Raw genomic sequence first — 20,378 nt, 5'->3', positions numbered from 1 at the left:
TATGGAATTCAAATGGATTCGTCAAACCGTTTTCAATAAACGCACAAATACATTTTACGTAGCGCTAGCAAAAACAGTCGTAAGGCTGTATCTCCGCAACGGTTTATCGTATTCAGACCAAACTTGGTACTTGTACTCACAAGCATGACCTGAGGCTACATGCTGTGTTTCGGCGCAGCGCCACCTACTGGTCCGGAGATATGAAAAATGGCTATTTTTGCTTATAACTTCTGAACAGTTTTTCCAAAAATCATACAATTGGTCTCGTTAGATTCAGGGCAACATGCCGAGTCGACTGATATCCAATTTGACCATATCGGTCATTTTGGCTGTCGGCCATTTTGAATTTTGTGCTAAAATTCTGTATTTTATGAACGCATGAACGGATTGTTACGAAACGTGGTATGGGTCATCAGCACAATGCCCTGAATGAGCCTGAGAAGTTTCGAAACAGCGCCACCTAGTGGTGAATTTTTTTTTTCAAATGCTTATAACTTTGGGTGTGGTCAACTTATTTTCACGAAACTCATCTTTTTAGACTCCTGAATCGTTGCCGAGTCCTACGATACCAAACATGCTAGGTTTTGCCTTACGGTTTGTGTAGCGTTGTGATTTAGCGCTTAAAAAACATTTGGCTATATCTTTGAAACCGCTAGTCCGATCGAGACGAAACCACCGTCAGAAGTTTGGAAACATAGGTCGATAGCTAAATGCCAATGCCCAAATGCGAAAATATTGATGTTTAGGGGTACTAATTTCCAATCAAAGTCATGTGTCAGTCATTTTTTTCGTGTTTTTTCATATAAATGTCTATAACTCTGAAGCGAATTGAGATATTTTCACCAAAATTGACACACATATGTATGGGCTCACTCTGAGGACACGTAAAAAAAATTGTGGGACTGAGCCTCTTGGTGGCGCTATAATTGAACAAAATATGAAATTCCCATTGACTTCAATACAGTTTTGTGAAATAAAATGCTATACTAAACAAATGCATTGGTGTAATATTACGAAACTCAGATTGTGTCATCAGCACCATCCCCTGAAGGCAACCAAAATATTTCAAGACAGCGCCACCTAGTGGTCAAAAGTTATAACAAAATTTCCAAAAAGGCTAATAACTTTTGAATAAATCTGGCTATTGAAATGCCACGGGTCTTAATAGATTCCTTGGGTCAAGCCGAGAACATAGATACCAAGTTTTCCTTATTTGGCCAAACTTCCTGTCCGCCATCTTGATTTTCATTCAAAACCTACTTTTTCGAACTCCTCCTAGACCGTTTGTCCGATTTTCACCAAAATCGAATCGTATCATCTCCAGACTGTGCCGACAAAAAGTTATGGATTTCGTGTCGATTGATGAAACCGTTTTCGTATAGCACAGCAGCAAAGTTGAGGCATGATGCCAAAATGACTATTCAGGCTTTATATCTGCAATGCCTCGACATATTGACACAAAACTTTGTATGTGTCACTGTCTCCTTACTCTGACCACACCACATCAATTTCGTAACAGCGCCACCTTTTGGTCAAAAGTGACAATCCATTAAATCATATTTTGAATCACTTTTTACATGATTTTTCAGCCATTTCGCCTAAAATCCTCTTTAAATGTCTTTAATTGCTCATTGTTGCAGTTGGTCTGACACTTTCAGACATTTTCGCATGTCTTGTCGTCTTATTCTGCTTGGCCCCGGTAATTGCTGCTTGCAGCTATATTTATTATTATTATTCTTCCGCCATGGGAGTCTATGGCAGCCCATAGAACCGATTGCGGGAAAGTTGTTTTGGTTTGACATTCTGATAGAGGACCGTCTCAACATTAAATACACCAATTTTGGTGTTTCTAAGTCATTCCCTCTAGCGCCACCACCTGTCCAAAGTTTCACTTTTATTTTGCTAATAACTTTTGAACCGTAAGGCCAATCAGCGAAATTCTTTTTTCCTCTGATTCCTGAGCTCATGGCGATTCGATTGCACCCTATGACGTCATTTGCCGTCATAAAAATATGGCCGCCATCTTGAATTTTCAAAAAAAGCTACTTTTTCGAACTCGTCCTAGACGGTTTGTCCGATTTGCACGAAAATTGAACCAGATCATCTTCAGGTAGTGCTGACAAAAAGTTATGGAATTCAAATGGATTCGTCAAACCGTTTTCAATAAACGCACAAATACATTTTACGTAGCGCTAGCAAAAACAGTCGTAAGGCCGTATCTCCGCAACGGTTTATCGTATTCAGACCAAACTTGGTACTTGTACTCACAAGCATGACCTGAGGCTACATGCTGTGTTTCGGCGCAGCGCCACCTACTGGTCCGGAGATATGAAAAATGGCTATTTTTGCTTATAACTTCTGAACAGTTTGTCCAAAAATCATACAATTGGTCTCGTTAGATTCAGGGCAACATGCCGAGTCGACTGATATCCAATTTGACCATATCGGTCATTTTGGCTGTCGGCCATTTTGAATTTTGTGCTAAAATTCTGTATTTTATGAACGCATGAACGGATTGTTACGAAACGTGGTATGGGTCATCAGCACAATGCCCTGAATGAGCCTGAGAAGTTTCGAAACAGCGCCACCTAGTGGTGAATTTTTTTTTTCAAATGCTTATAACTTTGGGTGTGGTCGACTTATTTTCACGAAACTCATCTTTTTAGACTCCTGAATCGTTGCCGAGTCCTACGATACCAAACATGCTAGGTTTCGCCTTACGGTTTGTGTAGCGTTGTGATTTAGCGCTTAAAAAACATTTGGCTATATCTTTGAAACCGCTAGTCCAATCGAGACGAAACCACCGTCAGAAGTTTGTAAACATAGGTCGATAGCTATACGCCAATGCCCAAATGCGAAAATATTGATGTTTAGGGGTACTAATTTCCAATCAAAGTCATGTGTCAGTCATTTTTTTCGTGTTTTTTCATATAAATGTCTATAACTCCGAAGCGAATTGAGATATTTTCACCAAAATTGACACACATATGTATGGGCTCACTCTGAGGACACGTAAAAAAAATTGTGGGACTGAGCCTCTTGGTGGCGCTATAATAGAACAAAACATGAAATTCCCATTGATTTCAATAGAGTTTTGTGAAATAAAATGCTATACTAAACAAATGCATTGGTGTAATATTACGAAACTCAGAATGTGCCTTCAGCACCATCCCCTGAAGGTACTCAAAATATTTCGAAACAGCGCCACCTAGTGGTCAAAAGTTATAACAAAATTTCCAAAAAGGCTAATAACTTTTGAATAAATCTGTCTATTGAAATGCCACTGGTCTTAATAGATTCCTTGGGTCAAGCCGAGAACATAGATACCAAGTTTTCCTTATTTGGCCGAACTTCCTGTCCGCCATCTTGATGTTCAGTCAAAACCTACTTTTTCGATCTCCTCCTAGACCGTTTGTCCGATTTTCACCAAAATCGAATCGTATCATCTCCAGACCGTGCCGACTAAAAGTTATGGATTTCGTGTCGATAGACGAAACCGTTTTCGTATAGCGCAGCAGCAAAGTTGAGGCATGATGCTAATAGCACTATTCAGGCTTTATCTCTGCAATGCCTTGACATATTGACACCAAACTTTGTATGTGTCATTGTAACTTCACTCTGACCACATCACATCAGTTTTGTAACTGCGCCACCTATTGGTCGAAAGTGATAATCCATAAAATCATATTTTTAATTATTGTTTCTATGATTTTTCAGGCATTTTGCATAAAATCCTCTTTAAAGTCTATAATTGCTCATTGTTGCAGTTGGTCTGACACTTTCAGACATGTTGGCATGTCTTGTCGTCTTATTCTGCTTGGCCCCGGTAATTGCTGCTTGCAGCTATATTTAGGGGCCAAGCACCGAAGGTGCGGAGGCACCTATTGTATCTGTTCCCGTTCTTATTATTATTCTTCTTCTTCTTCTTCTTCTTCTTCTTCCGCCATGGGAGTCTATGGCAGCCCATAGAACCGATTGCGGGAAAGTTGTTTTGGTTTGACATTCTGATAGAGGACCGTCTCAACATTAAATACACCAATTTTGGTGTTTCTAAGTCATTCCCTCTAGCGCCACCACCTGTCCAAAGTTTCACTTTTATTTTGCTAATAACTTTTGAATCGTAAGGCCAATCAGCGAAATTCTTTTTTCCTCTGATTCCTGAGCTCATGGCGATTCGATTGCACCCTATGACGTCATTTGCCGTCATAAAAATATGGCCGCCATCTTGAATTTTCAAAAAAAGCTACTTTTTCGAACTCGTCCTAGACGGTTTGTCCGATTTGCACGAAAATTGAACCAGATCATCTTCAGGTAGTGCTGACAAAAAGTTATGGAATTCAAATGGATTCGTCAAACCGTTTTCGATAAACGCACGAATACATTTTACGTAGCGCTAGCAAAAACAGTCGTAAGGCCGTATCTCCGCAACGGTTTATCGTATTCAGACCAAACTTGGTACTTGTACTCACAAGCATGACCTGAGGCTACATGCTGTGTTTCGGCGCAGCGCCACCTACTGGTCCGGAGATATGAAAAATGGCTATTTTTGCTTATAACTTCTGAACAGTTTGTCCAAAAATCATACAATTGGTCTCGTTAGATTCAGGGCAACATGCCGAGTCGACTGATATCCAATTTTGCCATATCGGTCATTTTGGCTGTCGGCCATTTTGAATTTTGTGCTAAAATTCTGTATTTTATGAACGCATGAACGAATTGTTACGAAACGTGGTATGGGTCATCAGCACGATGCCCTGAATGAGCCTGAGAAGTTTCGAAACAGCGCCACCTAGTGGTGAATTTTTTTTTTCAAATGCTTATAACTTTGGGTGTGGTCGACTTATTTTCACGAAACTCATCTTTTTAGACTCCTGAATCGTTGCCGAGTCCTACGATACCAAACATGCTAGGTTTTGCCTTACGGTTTGTGTAGCGTTGTGATTTAGCGCTTAAAAAACATTTGGCTATATCTTTGAAACCGCTAGTCCGATCGAGACGAAACCACCGTCAGAAGTTTGGAAACATAGGTCGATAGCTATACGCCAATGCCCAAATGCGAAAATATTGATGTTTAGGGGTACTAATTTCCAATCAAAGTCATGTGTCAGTCATTTTTTTCGTGTTTTTTCATATAAATGTCTATAACTCCGAAGCGAATTGAGATATTTTCACCAAAATTGACACACATATGTATGGGCTCACTCTGAGGACACGTAAAAAAAATTGTGGGACTGAGCCTCTTGGTGGCGCTATAATTGAACAAAATATGAAATTCCCATTGACTTCAATACAGTTTTGTGAAATAAAATGCTATACTAAACAAATGCATTGGTGTAATATTACGAAACTCAGATTGTGTCATCAGCACCATCCCCTGAAGGCAACCAAAATATTTCAAGACAGCGCCACCTAGTGGTCAAAAGTTATAACAAAATTTCCAAAAAGGCTAATAACTTTTGAATACATCTGGCTATTGAAATGGCACGGGTCTTAATAGATTCCTTGGGTCAAGCCGAGAACATAGATACCAAGTTTTCCTTATTTGGCCAAACTTCCTGTCCGCCATCTTGATTTTCATTCAAAACCTACTTTTTCGAGCTCCTCCTAGACCGTTTGTCCGATTTTCACCAAAATCGAATCGTATCATCTCCAGACTGTGCCGACAAAAAGTTATGGATTTCGTGTCGATTGATGAAACCGTTTTCGTATAGCACAGCAGCAAATTTGAGGCATGATGCCAAAATGACTATTCAGGCTTTATATCTGCAATGCCTCGACATATTGACACAAAACTTTGTATGTGTCACTGTCTCCTTACTCTGACCACACCACATCAATTTCGTAACAGCGCCACCTTTTGGTCAAAAGTGACAATCCATTAAATCATATTTTGAATCACTTTTTACATGATTTTTCAGCCATTTCGCCTAAAATCCTCTTTAAATGTCTTTAATTGCTCATTGTTGCAGTTGGTCTGACACTTTCAGACATGTTGGCATGTCTTGTCGTCTTATTCTGCTTGGCCCCGGTAATTGCTGCTTGCAGCTATATTTATTATTATTCTTCTTCCGACTGGGCGTCTATGGCAGCCCATAGAACCGATTGCGGGAAAGTTGTTTTGGTTTGACATTCTGATAGAGGACAGTCCCAACATTAAATACACCAATTTTGGTGTTTCTAAGTCATTCCCTCTAGCGCCACCACCTGTCCAAAGTTTCACTTTTACTTTGCTAATAACTTTTGAACCGTAAGGCCAATCAACAAAATTATTTTTTCCTCTGATTCCTGAGCTCATGGCGATTCGATTGCACCCTATGACGTCATTTTCCGTCATAAAAATATGGCCGCCATCTTGAATTTTCAAAAAAAGCTACTTTTTCGAACTCGTCCTAGACGGTTTGTCCGATTTGCACGAAAATTGAACCAGATCATCTTAAGGTAGTGCTGACAAAAAGTTATGGAATTCAAATTGATTCGTCAAACCGTTTTCGATAAACGCACGAATACATTTTACGTAGCGCCAGCAAAAACAGTCGTAAGGCCATATCTCCGCAACGGTTTATCGTATTCAGACCAAACTTGGTACTTGTACTCACAAGCATGACCTGAGGCTACATGCTGTGTTTCGGCGCAGTGCCACCTACTGGTCCGGAGATATGAAAAATGGCTATTTTTGCTTATAACTTCTGAACAGTTTGTCCAAAAATCATAAAATTGGTCTCGTTAGATTCAGGGCAACATGCCGAGTCGACTGATATCCAATTTGACCATATCGGTCATTTTGGCTGTCGGCCATTTTGAATTTTGTGCTAAAATTCTGTATTTTATGAACGCATGAACGGATTGTTACGAAACGTGGTATGGGTCATCAGCACAATGCCCTGAATGAGCCTGAGAAGTTTCGAAACAGCGCCACCTAGTGGTGAATTTTTTTTTCCAAATGCTTATAACTTTGGGTGTGGTCGACTTATTTTCACGAAACTCATCTTTTTAGACTCCTGAATCGTTGCCGAGTCCTACGATACCAAACATGCTAGGTTTCGCCTTACGGTTTGTGTAGCGTTGTGATTTAGCGCTTAAAAAACATTTGGCTATATCTTTGAAACCGCTAGTCCGATCGAGACGAAACCACCGTCAGAAGTTTGGAAACATAGGTCGATAGCTATACGCCAATGCCCAAATGCGAAAATATTGATGTTTAGGGGTACTAATTTCCAATCAAAGTCATGTGTCAGTCATTTTTTTCGTGTTTTTTCATATAAATGTCTATAACTCCGAAGCGAATTGAGATATTTTCACCAAAATTGACACACATATGTATGGGCTCACTCTGAGGACACGTAAAAAAAATTGTGGGACTGAGCCTCTTGGTGGCGCTATAATTGAACAAAATATGAAATTCCCATTGACTTCAATACAGTTTTGTGAAATAAAATGCTATACTAAACAAATGCATTGGTGTAATATTACGAAACTCAGATTGTGTCATCAGCACCATCCCCTGAAGGCAACCAAAATATTTCAAGACAGCGCCACCTAGTGGTCAAAAGTTATAACAAAATTTCCAAAAAGGCTAATAACTTTTGAATAAATCTGGCTATTGAAATGCCACGGGTCTTAATAGATTCCTTGGGTCAAGCCGAGAACATAGATACCAAGTTTTCCTTATTTGGCCAAACTTCCTGTCCGCCATCTTGATTTTCATTCAAAACCTACTTTTTCGAACTCCTCCTAGACCGTTTGTCCGATTTTCACCAAAATCGAATCGTATCATCTCCAGACTGTGCCGACAAAAAGTTATGGATTTCGTGTCGATTGATGAAACCGTTTTCGTATAGCACAGCAGCAAAGTTGAGGCATGATGCCAAAATGACTATTCAGGCTTTATATCTGCAATGCCTCGACATATTGACACACAACTTTGTATGTGTCACTGTCTCCTTACTCTGACCACACCACATCAATTTCTTAACAGCGCCACCTTTTGGTAAAAAGTGACAATCCATTAAATCATATTTTGAATCACTTTTTACATGATTTTTCAGCCATTTCGCCTAAAATCCTCTTTAAATGTCTTTAATTGCTCATTGTTGCAGTTGGTCTGACACTTTCAGACATGTTGGCATGTCTTGTCGTCTTATTCTGCTTGGCCCCGGTAATTGCTGCTTGCAGCTATATTTAGGGGCCAAGCACCGAAGGTGCGGAGGCACCTATTGTATCTGTTCCGTTTCTTATTATTATTATTATTAGGGGCCAAGCACCGAAGGTGCGGAGGCACCTATTGTATCTGTTCCGTTTCTTATTATTATTATTATTAGGGGCCAAGCACCGAAGGTGCGGAGGCACCTATTGTATCTGTTCCGTTTCTTATTATTATTATTATTATTATTAGGGGCCAAGCACCGAAGGTGCGGAGGCACCTATTGTATCTGTTCCGTTTCTTATTATTAGGGGCCAAGCACCGAAGGTGCGGAGGCACCTATTGTATCTGTTCCGTTTCTTATTATTATTAGGGGCCAAGCACCGAAGGTGCGGAGGCACCTATTGTATCTGTTCCGTTTCTTATTATTATTATTATTATTATTATTATTATTATTCTTCCGCCATGGGAGTCTATGGCAGCCCATAGAACCGATTGCGGGAAAGTTGTTTTGGTTTGACATTCTGATAGAGGACCGTCTCAACATTAAATACACCAATTTTGGTGTTTCTAAGTCATTCCCTCTAGCGCCACCACCTGTCCAAAGTTTCACTTTTATTTTGCTAATAACTTTTGAACCGTAAGGCCAATCAGCGAAATTCTTTTTTCCTCTGATTCCTGAGCTCATGGCGATTCGATTGCACCCTATGACGTCATTTGCCGTCATAAAAATATGGCCGCCATCTTGAATTTTCAAAAAAAGCTACTTTTTCGAACTCGTCCTAGACGGTTTGTCCGATTTGCACGAAAATTGAACCAGATCATCTTCAGGTAGTGCTGACAAAAAGTTATGGAATTCAAATGGATTCGTCAAACCGTTTTCAATAAACGCACAAATACATTTTACGTAGCGCTAGCAAAAACAGTCGTAAGGCCGTATCTCCGCAACGGTTTATCGTATTCAGACCAAACTTGGTACTTGTACTCACAAGCATGACCTGAGGCTACATGCTGTGTTTCGGCGCAGCGCCACCTACTGGTCCGGAGATATGAAAAATGGCTATTTTTGCTTATAACTTCTGAACAGTTTGTCCAAAAATCATACAATTCGTCTCGTTAGATTCAGGGCAACATGCCGAGTCGACTGATATCCAATTTGACCATATCGGTCATTTTGGCTGTCGGCCATTTTGAATTTTGTGCTAAAATTCTGTATTTTATGAACGCATGAACGGATTGTTACGAAACGTGGTATGGGTCATCAGCACAATGCCCTGAATGAGCCTGAGAAGTTTCGAAACAGCGCCACCTAGTGGTGAATTTTTTTTTTCAAATGCTTATAACTTTGGGTGTGGTCGACTTATTTTCACGAAACTCATCTTTTTAGACTCCTGAATCGTTGCCGAGTCCTACGATACCAAACATGCTAGGTTTTGCCTTACGGTTTGTGTAGCGTTGTGATTTAGCGCTTAAAAAACATTTGGCTATATCTTTGAAACCGCTAGTCCGATCGAGACGAAACCACCGTCAGAAGTTTGGAAACATAGGTCGATAGCTAAACGCCAATGCCCAAATGCGAAAATATTGATGTTTAGGGGTACTAATTTCCAATCAAAGTCATGTGTCAGTCATTTTTTTCGTGTTTTTTCATATAAATGTCTATAACTCCGAAGCGAATTGAGATATTTTCACCAAAATTGACACACATATGTATGGGCTCACTCTGAGGACACGTAAAAAAAATTGTGGGACTGAGCCTCTTGGTGGCGCTATAATTGAACAAAATATGAAATTCCCATTGACTTCAATACAGTTTTGTGAAATAAAATGCTATACTAAACAAATGCATTGGTGTAATATTACGAAACTCAGATTGTGTCATCAGCACCATCCCCTGAAGGCAACCAAAATATTTCAAGACAGCGCCACCTAGTGGTCAAAAGTTATAACAAAATTTCCAAAAAGGCTAATAACTTTTGAATAGATCTGGCTATTGAAATGCCACGGGTCTTAATAGATTCCTTGGGTCAAGCCGAGAACATAGATACCAAGTTTTCCTTATTTGGCCAAACTTCCTGTCCGCCATTTTGATTTTCATTCAAAACCTACTTTTTCGAACTCCTCCTAGACCGTTTGTCCGATTTTCACCAAAATCAAATCGTATCATCTCCAGACTGTGCCGACAAAAAGTTATGGATTTCGTGTCGATTGATGAAACCGTTTTCGTATAGCACAGCAGCAAAGTTGAGGCATGATGCCAAAATGACTATTCAGGCTTTATATCTGCAATGCCTCGACATATTGACACAAAACTTTGTATGTGTCACTGTCTCCTTACTCTGACCACACCACATCAATTTCGTAACAGCGCCACCTTTTGGTCAAAAGTGACAATCCATTAAATCATATTTTGAATCACTTTTTACATGATTTTTCAGCCATTTCGCCTAAAATCCTCTTTAAATGTCTTTAATTGCTCATTGTTGCAGTTGGTCTGACACTTTCAGACATGTTGGCATGTCTTGTCGTCTTATTCTGCTTGGCCCCGGTAATTGCTGCTTGCAGCTATATTTAGGGGCCAAGCACCGAAGGTGCGGAGGCACCTATTGTATCCGTTCGCGTTCTTATTATTATTATTCTTCTTCTTCTTCTTCTTCTTCTTCTTCTTCCGCTCTTGGAGTCTATGGCAGCCCATAGAACCGATTGCGGGAAAGTTGTTTTGGTTTGACATTCTGATAGAGCACAGTCCCAACATTAAATACACCAATTTTGGTGTTTCTAAGTCATTCCCTCTAGCGCCACCACCTGTCCAAAGTTTCACTTTTATTTTGCTAATAACTTTTGAACTGTAAGGCCAATCAACAAAATTATTTTTTCCTCTGATTCCTGAGCTCATGCCGATTCGATTGCATCCTATGACTTCATTTTCTGTAATAAAAATATGGCCGCCATTTTGATTCATTCGAAAAACCTACTTTTTCGAACTCGTCCTAGACGGTTTGTCCGATTTGCACGAAAATTGAACCAGATCATCTTCAGGCAGTGCTGACCAAAAGTTATGGAATTCAAATTGATTCGTCAAACCGTTTTCAATAAACGCACGAACAAATTTTACGTAGCGCCTGCAAAAACAGTCGTAAGGCTGTATCTCTGCAACGGTTTATCGTATTCAGACCAAACTTGGTACATGTCATCACAAGCATGACCTGAGGCTACATGCTGCGTTTCGGCGCAGCGCCACCTACTGGTCCGGAGATATGAAAAATGGCTATTTTTGCTTATAACTTCTGAACAGTTTGTCCAAAAATCATAAAATTGGTCTCGTTAGATTCAGGGCGACATGCCGAGTCGACTGATATCCAATTTTACCATATCGGCCATTTTGACTGTCGGCCATTTTGAATTATGTGCTAAAATGCTGTATTTTATGAACGCATGAACGGATTGTTACGAAACTTGGCATGGGTCATCAGCACGATGTCCTGAAGGAGTGTGAGAAGTTTCGAAACAGCGCCACCTAGTGGGGAATTTTTTTTTTCAAATGCTTATAACTTTGGGTGCGGTCGACTTATTTTCACGAGACTCATCTAATTAGACTCCTGAAACCTTGCCGAGTTCTACGATACCAAACATGCTAGGTTTCGCCTTACGGTTTGTGTAGCGTTGTGATTTAGCGCTTAAAAAACATTAGGCTATATCTTCGAAACCGCTTGTCCGATCGAGACGAAACCACCGTCAGAAGTTTGGAAACATAGGTCGATAGCTATACGCCAATGCCCAAATGCGAAAATATTGATGTTTAGGGGTAGTAAAATTCAAACAAAGTCATGTGTCAGTCATTTTTTACGTGTTTTTTCATATAAATGTTTATAACTCTAAAGCAAATTGAGATATTTTCACCAAAACTGACACACATATGTATGGGCTCACTCTGAGGACACGTAAAAAAAATTGTGGGACTGAGCCTCTTGGTGGCGCTATAATAGAACAAAACATGAAATTCCCATTGACTTCAATACAGTTTTGTGAGATAAAATGCTATTTTCATTCAAAACCTACTTTTTCGAACTCCTCCCACACCGTTTGTCCGATTTTCACCAAAATCGAATCGTATCATCCCCAGACTGTGCCGACTAAAAGTTATGGATTTCGTGTCAATTGACGAAACCGTTTTCGTATAGCGCAGCAGCAAATTTGAGGCATGATGCTAATAGCACTATTCAGGCTTTATCTCTGCAATGCCTTGACATATTGACACCAAACTTTGTATGTGTCATTGTCTCCTCACTCTGACCACATCACATCAGTTTTGTAACTGCGCCACCTATTTGTCGAAAGTGATAATCCATTAAATCATATTTTTAATTAGTTTCTATGATTTTTCAGCCATTTCGTCTAAAATCCTCTTTAAATGTCTTTAATTGCTCATTGTTGCAGTTGGTCTGACACTTTCAGACATGTCGGCATGTCTTGTCGTCTTATTCTGCTTGGCCCCGGTAATTGCTGCTTGCAGCTATATTTATTATTATTATTATTATTATTATTCTTCCGCTCTGGGAGTCTATGGCAGCCCATAGAACCGATTGCGGGAAAGTTGTTTTGGTTTGACATTCTGATAGAGGACAGTCCCAACATTAAATACACCAATTTTGGTGTTTCTAAGTCATTCCCTCTAGCGCCACCACCTGTCCAAAGTTTCACTTTTACTTTGCTAATAACTTTTGAACCGTAAGGCCAATCAACAAAATTATTTTTTCCTCTGATTCCTGAGCTCATGGCGATTCGATTGCACCCTATGACGTCATTTTCCGTCATAAAAATATGGCCGCCATCTTGAATTTTCAAAAAAAGCTACTTTTTCGAACTCGTCCTAGACGGTTTGTCCGATTTGCACGAAAATTGAACCAGATCATCTTAAGGTAGTGCTGACAAAAAGTTATGGAATTCAAATTGATTCGTCAAACCGTTTTCGATAAACGCACGAATACATTTTACGTAGCGCCAGCAAAAACAGTCGTAAGGCCATATCTCCGCAACGGTTTATCGTATTCAGACCAAACTTGGTACTTGTACTCACAACCATGACCTGAGGCTACATGCTGTGTTTCGGCGCAGTGCCACCTACTGGTCCGGAGATATGAAAAATGGCTATTTTTGCTTATAACTTCTGAACAGTTTGTCCAAAAATCATAAAATTGGTCTCGTTAGATTCAGGGCAACATGCCGAGTCGACTGATATCCAATTTGACCATATCGGTCATTTTGGCTGTCGGCCATTTTGAATTTTGTGCTAAAATTCTGTATTTTATGAACGCATGAACGGATTGTTACGAAACGTGGTATGGGTCATCAGCACAATGCCCTGAATGAGCCTGAGAAGTTTCGAAACAGCGCCACCTAGTGGTGAATTTTTTTTTCCAAATGCTTATAACTTTGGGTGTGGTCGACTTATTTTCACGAAACTCATCTTTTTAGACTCCTGAATCGTTGCCGAGTCCTACGATACCAAACATGCTAGGTTTCGCCTTACGGTTTGTGTAGCGTTGTGATTTAGCGCTTAAAAAACATTTGGCTATATCTTTGAAACCGCTAGTCCGATCGAGACGAAACCACCGTCAGAAGTTTGGAAACATAGGTCGATAGCTATACGCCAATGCCCAAATGCGAAAATATTGATGTTTAGGGGTACTAATTTCCAATCAAAGTCATGAGTCAGTCATTTTTTTCGTGTTTTTTCATATAAATGTCTATAACTCCGAAGCGAATTGAGATATTTTCACCAAAATTGACACACATATGTATGGGCTCACTCTGAGGACACGTAAAAAAAATTGTGGGACTGAGCCTCTTGGTGGCGCTATAATTGAACAAAATATGAAATTCCCATTGACTTCAATACAGTTTTGTGAAATAAAATGCTATACTAAACAAATGCATTGGTGTAATATTACGAAACTCAGATTGTGTCATCAGCACCATCCCCTGAAGGCAACCAAAATATTTCAAGACAGCGCCACCTAGTGGTCAAAAGTTATAACAAAATTTCCAAAAAGGCTAATAACTTTTGAATAAATCTGGCTATTGAAATGCCACGGGTCTTAATAGATTCCTTGGGTCAAGCCGAGAACATAGATACCAAGTTTTCCTTATTTGGCCAAACTTCCTGTCCGCCATCTTGATTTTCATTCAAAACCTACTTTTTCGAACTCCTCCTAGACCGTTTGTCCGATTTTCACCAAAATCGAATCGTATCATCTCCAGACTGTGCCGACAAAAAGTTATGGATTTCGTGTCGATTGATGAAACCGTTTTCGTATAGCACAGCAGCAAAGTTGAGGCATGATGCCAAAATGACTATTCAGGCTTTATATCTGCAATGCCTCGACATATTGACACAAAACTTTGTATGTGTCACTGTCTCCTTACTCTGACCACACCACATCAATTTCGTAACAGCGCCACCTTTTGGTCAAAAGTGACAATCCATTAAATCATATTTTGAATCACTTTTTACATGATTTTTCAGCCATTTCGCCTAAAATCCTCTTTAAATGTCTTTAATTGCTCATTGTTGCAGTTGGTCTGACACTTTCAGACATGTTGGCATGTCTTGTCGTCTTATTCTGCTTGGCCCCGGTAATTGCTGCTTGCAGCTATATTTATTATTATTATTCTTCCGCCATGGGAGTCTATGGCAGCCCATAGAACCGATTGCGGGAAAGTTGTTTTGGTTTGACATTCTGATAGAGGACCGTCTCAACATTAAATACACCAATTTTGGTGTTTCTAAGTCATTCCCTCTAGCGCCACCACCTGTCCAAAGTTTCACTTTTATTTTGCTAATAACTTTTGAACCAAAAGGCCAATCAGCGAAATTCTTTTTTCCTCTGATTCCTGAGCTCATGGCGATTCGATTGCACCCTATGACGTCATTTTCCGTCATAAAAATATGGCCGCCATCTTGAATTTTCAAAAAAAGCTACTTTTTCGAACTCGTCCTAGACGGTTTGTCCGATTTGCACGAAAATTGAACCAGATCATCTTCAGGTAGTGCTGACAAAAAGTTATGGAATTCAAATGGATTCGTCAAACCGTTTTCAATAAACGCACAAATACATTTTACGTAGCGCTAGCAAAAACAGTCATAAGGCCGTATCTCCGCAACGGTTTATCGTATTCAGACCAAACTTGGTACTTGTACTCACAAGCATGACCTGAGGCTACATGCTGTGTTTCGGCGCAGCGCCACCTACTGGTCCGGAGATATGAAAAATGGCTATTTTTGCTTATAACTTCTGAACAGTTTGTCCAAAAATCATACAATTGGTCTCGTTAGATTCAGGGCAACATGCCGAGTCGACTGATATCCAATTTGACCATATCGGTCATTTTGGCTGTCGGCCATTTTGAATTTTGTGCTAAAATTCTGTATTTTATGAACGCATGAACGGATTGTTACGAAACGTGGTATGGGTCATCAGCACAATGCCCTGAATGAGCCTGAGAAGTTTCGAAACAGCGCCACCTAGTGGTGAATTTTTTTTTTCAAATGCTTATAACTTTGGGTGTGGTCGACTTATTTTCACGAAACTCATCTTTTTAGACTCCTGAATCGTTGCCGAGTCCTACGATACCAAACATGCTAGGTTTCGCCTTACGGTTTGTGTAGCGTTGTGATTTAGCGCTTAAAAAACATTTGGCTATATCTTTGAAACCGCTAGTCCGATCGAGACGAAACCACCGTCAGAAGTTTGGAAACATAGGTCGATAGCTATACGCCAATGCCCAAATGCGAAAATATTGATGTTTAGGGGTACTAATTTCCAATCAAAGTCATGTGTCAGTCATTTTTTTCGTGTTTTTTCATATAAATGTCTATAACTCCGAAGCGAATTGAGATATTTTCACCAAAATTGACACACATATGTATGGGCTCACTCTGAGGACACGTAAAAAAAATTGTGGGACTGAGCCTCTTGGTGGCGCTATAATTGAACAAAATATGAAATTCCCATTGACTTCAATACAGTTTTGTGAAATAAAATGCTATACTAAACAAATGCATTGGTGTAATATTACGAAACTCAGATTGTGTCATCAGCACCATCCCCTGAAGGCAACCAAAATATTTCAAGACAGCGCCACCTAGTGGTCAAAAGTTATAACAAAATTTCCAAAAAGGCTAATAACTTTTGAATAAATCTGGCTATTGAAATGCCACGGGTCTTAATAGATTCCTTGGGTCAAGCCGAGAACATAGATACCAAGTTTTCCTTATTTGGCCAAACTTCCTGTCCGCCATCTTGATTTTCATTCAAAACCTACTTTTTCGAACTCCTCCTAGACCGTTTGTCCGATTTTCACCAAAATCGAATCGTATCATCTCCAGACTGTGCCGACAAAAAGTTATGGATTTCGTGTCGATTGATGAAACCGTTTTCGTATAGCACAGCAGCAAAGTTGAGGCATGATGCCAAAATGACTATTCAGGCTTTATATCTGCAATGCCTCGACATATTGACACAAAACTTTGTATGTGTCACTGTCTACTTACTCTGACCACACCACATCAATTTCGTAACAGCGCCACCTTTTGGTCAAAAGTGACAATCCATTAAATCATATTTTGAATCACTTTTTACATGATTTTTCAGCCATTTCGCCTAAAATCCTCTTTAAATGTCTTTAATTGCTCATTGTTGCAGTTGGTCTGACACTTTCAGACATGTTGGCATGTCTTGTCGTCTTATTCTGCTTGGCCCCGGTAATTGCTGCTTGCAGCTATATTTCTTCTTCTTCTTCTTCTTCTTCTTCTTCTTCCGCCATGGGAGTCTATGGCAGCCCATAGAACCGATTGCGGGAAAGTTGTTTTGGTTTGACATTCTGATAGAGGACCGTCTCAACATTAAATACACCAATTTTGGTGTTTCTAAGTCATTCCCTCTAGCGCCACCACCTGTCCAAAGTTTCACTTTTATTTTGCTAATAACTTTTGAACCGTAAGGCCAATCAGCGAAATTCTTTTTCCCTCTGATTCCTGAGCTCATGGCGATTCGATTGCACCCTATGACGTCATTTGCCGTCATAAAAATATGGCCGTGATCTTGAATTTTCAAAAAAAGCTACTTTTTCGAACTCGTCCTAGACGGTTTGTCCGATTTGCACGAAAATTGAACCAGATCATCTTCAGGTAGTGCTGACAAAAAGTTATGGAATTCAAATGGATTCGTCAAACCGTTTTCGATAAACGCACGAATACATTTTACGTAGCGCTAGCAAAAACAGTCGTAAGGCCGTATCTCCGCAACGGTTTATCGTATTCAGACCAAACTTGGTACTTGTACTCACAAGCATGACCTGAGGCTACATGCTGTGTTTCGGCGCAGCGCCACCTACTGGTCCGGAGATATGAAAAATGGCTATTTTTGCTTATAACTTCTGAACAGTTTGTCCAAAAATCATACAATTGGTCTCGTTAGATTCAGGGCAACATGCCGAGTCGACTGATATCCAATTTGACCATATCGGTCATTTTGGCTGTCGGCCATTTTGAATTTTGTGCTAAAATTCTGTATTTTATGAACGCATGAACGGATTGTTACGAAACGTGGTATGGGTCATCAGCACAATGCCCTGAATGAGCCTGAGAAGTTTCGAAACAGCGCCACCTAGTGGTGAATTTTTTTTTTCAAATGCTTATAACTTTGGGTGTGGTCGACTTATTTTCACGAAACTCATCTTTTTAGACTCCTGAATCGTTGCCGAGTCCTACGATACCAAACATGCTAGGTTTTGCCTTACGGTTTGTGTAGCGTTGTGATTTAGCGCTTAAAAAACATTTGGCTATATCTTTGAAACCGCTAGTCGGATCGAGACGAAACCACCGTCAGAAGTTTGGAAACATAGGTCGATAGCTATACGCCAATGCCCAAATGCGAAAATATTGATGTTTAGGGGTACTAATTTCCAATCAAAGTCATGTGTCAGTCATTTTTTTCGTGTTTTTTCATATAAATGTCTATAACTCCGAAGCGAATTGAGATATTTTCACCAAAATTGACACACATATGTATGGGCTCACTCTGAGGACACGTAAAAAAAATTGTGGGACTGAGCCTCTTGGTGGCGCTATAATTGAACAAAATATGAAATTCCCATTGACTTCAATACAGTTTTGTGAAATAAAATGCTATACTAAACAAATGCATTGGTGTAATATTACGAAACTCAGATTGTGTCATCAGCACCATCCCCTGAAGGCAACCAAAATATTTCAAGACAGCGCCACCTAGTGGTCAAAAGTTATAACAAAATTTCCAAAAAGGCTAATAACTTTTGAATAAATCTGGCTATTGAAATGCCACGGGTCTTAATAGATTCCTTGGGTCAAGCCGAGAACATAGATACCAAGTTTTCCTTATTTGGCCAAACTTCCTGTCCGCCATCTTGATTTTCATTCAAAACCTACTTTTTCGAACTCCTCCTAGACCGTTTGTCCGATTTTCACCAAAATCGAATCGTATCATCTCCAGACTGTGCCGACAAAAAGTTATGGATTTCGTGTCGATTTATGAAACCGTTTTCGTATAGCACAGCAGAAAAGTTGAGGCATGATGCCAAAATGACTATTCAGGCTTTATATCTGCAATGCCTCGACATATTGACACAAAACTTTGTATGTGTCACTGTCTCCTTACTCTGACCACACCACATCAATTTCGTAACAGCGCCACCTTTTGGTCAAAAGTGACAATCCATTAAATCATATTTTGAATCACTTTTTACATGATTTTTCAGCCATTTCGCCTAAAATCCTCTTTAAATGTCTTTAATTGCTCATTGTTGCAGTTGGTCTGACACTTTCAGACATGTTGGCATGTCTTGTCGTCTTATTCTGCTTGGCCCCGGTAATTGCTGCTTGCAGCTATATTTAGGGGCCAAGCACCGAAGGTGCGGAGGCACCTATTGTATCTGTTCCGTTTCTTATTATTATTAGGGGCCAAGCACCGAAGGTGCGTAGGCACCTATTGTATCTGTTCCTGTTCTTATTATTATTATTCTTCCTTCTTCCAACTGGGAGTCTATGGCAGCCCATAGAACCGAATGCGGGAAAGTTGTTTTGGTTTGACATTCTGATAGAGGACAGTCCCAACATTAAATACACCAATTTTGGTGTGTCTAAGTCATTCCCTCTAGCGCCACCACCTGTCCAAAGTTTCACTTTTATTTTGCTAATAACTTTTGAACCGTAAGGCCAATCAACAAAATTATTTTTCTCTCTGATTCCTGAGCTCATGCCAATTCGATTGCACCCTATGACATCATTTCTGTCATAACAATATGGCCGCCATTTTGAATTTATCTAAAAAGCTACTTTTTCGAACTCGTCCTAGACGGTTTGTCCGATTTGCACGAAAATTGAACCAGATCATCTACAGACCATGCTGACAAAAAGTTATGGAATTCAAGTTGATTCGCTTAACAGTTTTCGATAAACCCACGAATACATTTTACGTAGCGCTTGCGAAAACAGATGTAAGGCCGTATCTCCGCAACGCTTTATCGGATTCAGACCAAACTTGGTACATGTCATCACAAGCATGACCTGAGGCTACATGCTGTGTTTCGGCGCAGCGCCACCTACTGGTCCGGAGATATGAAAAATGGCTATTTTTGCTTATAACTTCTGAACAGTTTGTCCAAAAATCATACAATTGGTCTCGTTAGATTCAGGGTAACATGCCGAGTCGACTGATATCCAATATTACCATATCGGCCATTTTGACTGTCGGCCATTTTGAATTTTGTGCTAAAATGCTGTATTTTAAGAACGCATGAACAGATTGTTACGAAACGTGGTATGGGTCATCAGCACAATGCCCTGAATGAGCCTGAGAAGTTTCGAAACAGCGCCACCTAGTGGTGAATTTTTTTTTCCAAATGCTTATAACTTTGGGTGTGGTCGACTTATTTTCACGAAACTCATCTTTTTAGACTCCTGAATCGTTGCCGAGTCCTATGATACCAAACATGCTAGGTTTCGCCTTACGGTTTGTGTAGCGTTGTGATTTAGCGCTTAAAAAACATTTGGCTATATCTTTGAAACCGCTAGTCCGATCGAGATGAAACCACCGTCAGAAGTTTGGAAACATAGGTCGATAGCTATACGCCAATGCCCAAATGCGAAAATATTGATGTTTAGGGGTAGTAAATTCCAAACAAAGTCATGTGTCAGTCA

The 20,378-nt window shown here is 39.9% G+C and overlaps 1 long non-coding RNA gene across 1 annotated transcript in view; it reads right to left on the bottom strand.

Moving 5' to 3' along the window:
• Nucleotides 1-18,906, bottom strand: part of LOC311095718 — a 127,279-nt gene extending 108,373 nt beyond the window's left edge. The window contains exon 1 of the long non-coding RNA XR_014608891.1: nucleotides 18,429-18,906. This is a non-coding gene — a long non-coding RNA (uncharacterized lncRNA). The remainder of the gene's footprint in view (nucleotides 1-18,428) is intronic.
• Between the last annotated feature and the right edge of the window lie 1,472 nt (nucleotides 18,907-20,378).

The sequence above is a fragment of the Abramis brama genome (genome assembly GCF_963993115.1).
Source record: "Abramis brama genome assembly, chromosome: 14".
In the NCBI taxonomy this organism is placed as follows: domain Eukaryota; kingdom Metazoa; phylum Chordata; class Actinopteri; order Cypriniformes; family Leuciscidae; genus Abramis; species Abramis brama.
The sequence above is the reverse complement of the archived record's forward strand: the minus strand, read 5'-3'. Positions and strand labels throughout refer to the sequence as shown.